The following is a 6,000-nucleotide window of genomic DNA, read 5'->3' as shown; positions in this document are numbered from 1 at the left end:
TTGACTTCTTTTTTTTTTTTTTTTTTTTTTTTTTTTTTTGGTTCTTTTTGTCGGAGCTGGGGACCGAACCCAGGGCCTTGCGCTTCCTAGGTAACCTTCTTGACTTCTAGCTGGGATCAGTTTGTTCTCAGGGTGAACCCAGCTCCTATGTGCTCATCCGCACTGAGCCCAGAGTGCCGTTAGGCTATAGTGGTGATGGGAAAGATCCACATTGACCGCCCACCTCCCCCAGGAGCCTCGTGCACTTCCCGCCCACGATGCTATTCCCACCCCTTCAAAGGCCACGCTCGCCCTCCGCGGAGCCTCGCTCGCCCCGCCTTTCCCCACAGTCTCACCGCCGCGCGCTCTCAGTCCAGCCCTACACCCGCGTCACGTGACAGCCATCGGGGGCGGGGCGCGCGGCGAAGTCGGACCCCCTCTGGCAGAGCTCCGCAGTCCTCTGGCAGCCCTGCGGCTTCCAGGGCGTCGCGGCCGCGGCCGGGGAGCGCGGCTCCCAGAGGTAAGAGGCGCGGGTTCCTCTGCGCGCCCGGGAGGTTTCTCCGGAGCCCGCGGATGCTCCAGGCTACCAGTGGCTCTATCCCTCCGTGGGCCCAGCGTTTGGCTGGGGTGCGGGGACCCGGCCTTGGGCAGTGTGCGGGAGGTAGGGCCCTCGGCCGCCGGAGCTCCAGGAGAGCTGTGCCGCGGACCACCCCCCACCCCGGAACCACCCGCGGTCGCCTGCAGCTCCAGGGCTTTGGGAGTGTGTGAGAGAATGAATTCGACTTGGCGGTTTGCTAGCCTTCACCTGGGATTCTGGAGAAGGTGTGCTGTCGCGCACCCAGTGGGTCTGGTTTTAACAAGTCGCGGAGCCTCGGTTTCTAAAATCTTTGAAGGAAGAGAGATAACCCCTGCCCGGCCTCCCTCCTGCACTGATGGGAAAGCCGTTTGGAGAGCCATAACTCCAGGGTTGGTTTAGTTCCACCACCCACTAGCCAGGCAACCTTGAGCCACGTCGATGGCGCTTCTGTTAAAATGAATTCTTCACCCCGAGGTTGCTGTGAGGATTAAGCCTGAAACGTTGAGGACTCCTTAGAGAGCACTCTCGGTATGAGCATTATTAAATAGCAAGCTAGATAGGACTCCATGATAGACGTCTTTCTTGGAGTAAGCACACCGTCCACTGTACATGTGATTCTGAAGACAGTGTCGTTTTGGCTGTAGAACCCTCTCCCCTTTCCCAGGCCCCCTCTGCCTTCTGTTTCATATTGGCATGTGAACCTGTTGTTCCTACCGAATGAGTCAGGCAGGATGGGAACGATAATTTACTTGAGCAGATGGGTATCGGATTCCCTCTGAGGGGAAAGAAAACTGCCAGGCATGTGCCGCCACCAAAAGAAAGAAAGAAAAAAAAAGCACAGTAGAGTGATTGACTGTCTCCTGGAAGATGCCTAGAACCCATGGAATTCAGTTGTCTCCAGCACATAGACCAAGAACGAGGCCAGCACTTTGATTTTTGCTCACACTCCAGCACTGTTGGCCCAGGGTAGTAGAAAAAATGCTTGAGCGTTCCTGTGTTCTAACTCAACTGTTCGTTTATTCTGGCTATAAGAACCAGACAATGATGTCTGCCCCCATAGAGCTGTTTTCTTAGCTAGCTATGTTAGTTATATAAAAGCCTATTTAGTGCACACACAGGTGTGTGTGTGTGTGTGTGTGTGTGTGTGTGTGTGTGTGTGTGTGTGTGTGTCTATGTCCGTGTGTGCCTGTGCCCCTCTGCTGGTTCTCAGTATGTTTTATGATAACAATAAGCTCTCAGCTCCCAGGGAGCTGGCCTCATAGCAGCTGGCCCCAGGGGACCAGCACACGAGAGAGGCTTGAATGGTTTCATGATCCCTCTCAGGTCTCCAGCCCTGGTGGAAGCTTGGTGAGATTTAGAGACTGGAGAAAATGGCCCTTTTTCAGTCAGAGCTTTTAAGAAAGGATTTCCCCTGGCTTGGAATGCCAAGATTTCTTTGTCTCTCTGGTTTCTGGCCTCTTATTGTTTTTAGATATCTAAAGAGAGCAGCCCTCACCACAGGGCCTTCATTTTGGTTTCCATGGTTATCAGGGGAATTACGTTTTTCATGATGGCAGCACCGGTAGCTATTGAGCCGTGTGGCCAACCACCAGTCAGTCACCCATCAGTCTCGTCCTGCATTCTGGTTTGTTTCGTTTTTCAGCTGTAGTGCAGACATAGTCTCCCTTTTCTTTTTCCCTCCCTTCCTCCTCCTCTTCAACAAGTGACAGTGTGAAGAGGGGTGGGAATAAGAACAGACAAAATAAAGGCAGACACAGGAGAGCTTAGACTCTCCCACTTGGGCCCATCCCATTGGTGATGGCAGTAATGGCGGTGATGGTGGTGATGGTGGTGATGGTGGTGATGGTGGTGATGGTGGTGATGGTGGTGATGGTGGTGATGGTGCAGTGCATTAGACTAAGGGTGTGGGGGACAAGTCAGTGAACCCCTGGACGATACAGACAGTGAATCAGCAAGAGCTCTCGGAGGCGGAGGGATGGTGTCCTGGGCAACAAGTATGCCTCACCCGCTTTTCACAGGGGGTGCGCCTTTACTGGGCCTTAGTCACAGAGGGATACCAGATTGCACAGTAGCATTCGTTCCTTAGTCACAGAGGGATACCAGATTGCACAGTAGCATTCGTTCCTTGAGTCTCCTTTAATGGATGGGCCTTCTCCTCTTGAGTCACCTGTCCTGGGCTTGATGTGAACGAGCCACTGATTTTCCTGTCAGCGCGAGAGTCACCTGACATAACGGGGTTGTTAACATAAAGGGACACTGGAGAAACAGCTGTTTAAGATCCACGTGTTTCGGTTGAGTTGTTTAACCCGGGTGTCTAATTTCTCAAGATGGCTACTGATGCACTCACACATTTTTTTTTTTTCAAGTATTCTGCCAAGTAATCTGAGGCCTTCATTAGTAAGGGTTCTAAACTCTCTGGAGGCTTCTGTAGCCCAAAGGGGTCCTTCTTGTCACTCTCGGAGGAGGGAGAGCACTGAGTTCTGCACCCGATGGTTATCTCTGACAGACGTGGGATGTCACTGGAACGGCTGCCCCGCACAGTCCAGAGTGCAGTAACTGCTGCTCAGTGCCCTTTAAGGACCAGATCCCTGCCAGCCAGGCCCCACGCTGGACTCTCAGGTTGGAACTTAATTTAGTTCATGTGCACGTGCTTAGCTTTGTGTTCCCAAAGCACCACTGGCTGGGCCTTCGATTGAGCTTGCTACTAGGCTGGCTTCTTGTAGTCTTCTGGGGTCACCACAGATCACCGAGATTCTCCCCCTTTCTAGCCTTTTATCTGAATTTAAGGGCTCTATCGCCTTTCCTTTTCCTGTGCTTAATCCAAGCAAGTCCCTTCGGTAAACTAGTTCTGCTTTGTCCCCAGGGCTTAAGCAAAGATTCTCAGGAACTGCGAATTCCAACAGGATGCCACCCAGGACTTTGGGTGCCTCTTCACCCTTGTTTTTCCAAGTGTAAGAAGGGCCTTTGGGTGATTCTTGGCAAAGCACACGTGTGTTCCCAGGTGACTGTGTGTACCTGCAGTCCTAAGAGGCTAGGCAGTTGTGAACACCCCCCGGCTCAGCCCTGCTTAAGCCGGGGTGGGGCAGGCTTGTATTTGGCATATACTGTGTTAGGAATTTGGGACGCAAGGTTTTAAATGAAAAACAAAGGATTGCATCCAGGCAAGGTGACACTGCCATCCCAGCTTTTGAAAGACTGAGGCAGGAGGATTTCTTGAGCCTAGAAGTTTTGAGTCAGTATGGCAAGATCTCGACTCAGAAACAAGCAAAAGCCTGGTTGGGAGAGTTTTCACTTGTTTTTGCTTTGTTTAGTTTCCCTTTTTATTTTCGATGATGGTTTTGGTGTTCTTTCAATTTTTCTAAGAATCAGTATGTTTATCGTTTTCTTTGTTTCGAACGTTGTTTACTCTGAAAGATAACATATACAGATGTGGCACAGATGTTTAGTTTAGCAACGAGTTGAGGTAAGTCACAGTGTAGACTCCACAACCTTAAGAAACGGAGCGTGGTCAGAGCCTCCTTCGAAGGCCTGAGCTCCCCAACCCCATCTCCCCAGGCCCCTCCCCCCAGAGGCTGCCATCTTGACCTGTGGATGGCCATCTCTTTGTCTCATCCCTGGTGGGTGCGCATTCATCTCTACACAGTACCATTTAGTTTAACTATGTGTGTGTGAGGTCACCCTGTCCGTATCCTGTGTTTTGCCTCTTTTGCTCAGCGTATCACTTGGCACGCATCCATGTGGTAACCTCACGTCCGTCGCTGACAGATGTGCTGGTGCGAATAGGTCACAGTAAGTTCAGTCAGCCATGGATGGGCCCTGGGTTGCCAAGAACATCCTCAGACGTAGTCTCTGTCTTTGAAATTGCATTTACTCATTTGTTTGTTTAGTGGTAGGAGGCATGCCAGAGGTGGCTTTCCTTTCACCGTGTGGGCTCCCGGCGTGGAACTCAGAGCATCAGGCTTTCCTCCTGACCCGTCTCTGGCCTTCCTCAGGCAGAGTCTGCTGTGTGTGTCAACAAGTTTCCTAGGTTATGTTCATACAAATAGAATTGCGTTGTTGTTGATGGTGGCTGTTTTTGTTGTTTTCGTTTTTCCCTGTTGGTTGGTTGGTTGGTTTGCTCTTTGAGACAAGATCTGACTGTGTAGTTCATGCTGTCCTGGAACTCAGTATGTAACCAACACTGCGCCGGAGCACAGACAGCAGTCCTCCTGCCTCAAGCTTGTAAGTGCTAGAGTCTACAGGTAGGAACTACACGCCCAGCTTCCAAATCTCTTTCCTTCCAGCAGTTCGTGAGTTATATTTGTTTCCGGTCTTGGGAGATAACTTGCTTTGGCCGCATTATTGTTTTTATGTGTATAACGTGTCTCGAGGCTTTAACTTACTTCTCTGGTTGTTGCTGATACTGAGCACATTTTTACAGTTAGTGGACGGTCTCTGTGAACGACTCAAGTCACCAGACTTGTTTGTTAATGTGGTTCCAGGTTGCCAGGGTTGGCGGGACTTCCTCCACCCGTCCATTCAGCTGGTCCTGCAGCTACTTTAAGAGAAGCACGCACTGGACTCGACACTGTGGTCCACATATAAATGAAAGCATGCAGAGTGTGTTTATCTAGATCCCTGTGGCCTCACTTATATAGTTTTCAGGCTCATCCATTTACCTTCACTGTGCGTAGGTGCCGTGCTTTTATGGTGGATGGACCTTTAGGATGTGTTCATGTCCTCTGTGTTGTCTGCAGAGCAGCAGTGAGTGTGAGTGAGCAGATGTCCCCAGGAGGCTCTGGAGTCCTTTGGGTATGCCTGGGAGTGGTCTGACTGGGTCATGTGGTAGGCGTCTCTCTGGCTCTTCTAGGAACCGCTCACAAAGATTTTGATAGTGGCCACACAACTTTGCTTTCCCAACTACAATGAACGAAGGCTTCTATCTCCCCACATCCTTGCCAGCATTTGCTCTCACTTGTTTTCTTACGGTTAACCGTTCTGACTGGGGTGGACGACATGTCAAAGTCGTTTTCATTTGTGTTTCCCTGATGGCTAATGCCATCAGCATTTTAAAAGATACATCTTAGACATTTGTGTTTAAGGTTTGTTTGTTTGTTTAAACTGTGTATGATGAGTTTAAAGAGGTTCCCCATAATCTCAGGCATTTGAATGCTTGGGGACCAATCGGTGGCACTGTTTGGGGAGGTTCAGGAGGTGTGGCTTTGTTGGAAGAAGTACATCCCTGGAGGTGAACTTAAAGATTCACGCTCTCTGCTTTCTGCTTGTGTTTTAAGACGCTCTCAACTTGCTTTTCCAGCTATCATTCTACCACTGTGGACTCTGACCCTGTGGAACCAGAAGTCCAGATAAACTCTCTGTCGTTACATTGGTCATGGTGTTTTATCCCAGCAACAGGAATGTAACTAAGACACTGGGCTTCACTGTGTTTCCAGGTCACACAGTGA

General features: G+C 50.4%; 1 protein-coding gene across 2 annotated transcripts in view; it reads left to right on the top strand.

Annotated features, from left to right (window-relative positions):
- The first annotated feature begins 387 nt into the window (after positions 1-387).
- The window catches only part of Fbxo10 (F-box protein 10), a 46,346-nt gene continuing 40,733 nt past the window's right edge, over positions 388-6,000 (top strand). The window contains exon 1 of one of the 2 annotated variants that reach the window (XM_006238142.5): positions 388-499. The gene's annotated coding sequence lies outside the window, so the exon portion shown is untranslated. The remainder of the gene's footprint in view (positions 500-6,000) is intronic. The other variant, NM_001427214.1, reaches the window with a different exon arrangement.

Source organism: Rattus norvegicus, chromosome 5 (genome assembly GCF_036323735.1).
Source record: "Rattus norvegicus strain BN/NHsdMcwi chromosome 5, GRCr8, whole genome shotgun sequence".
Lineage (NCBI taxonomy): Eukaryota > Metazoa > Chordata > Mammalia > Rodentia > Muridae > Rattus > Rattus norvegicus.
The sequence above is the reverse complement of the archived record's forward strand: the minus strand, read 5'-3'. Positions and strand labels throughout refer to the sequence as shown.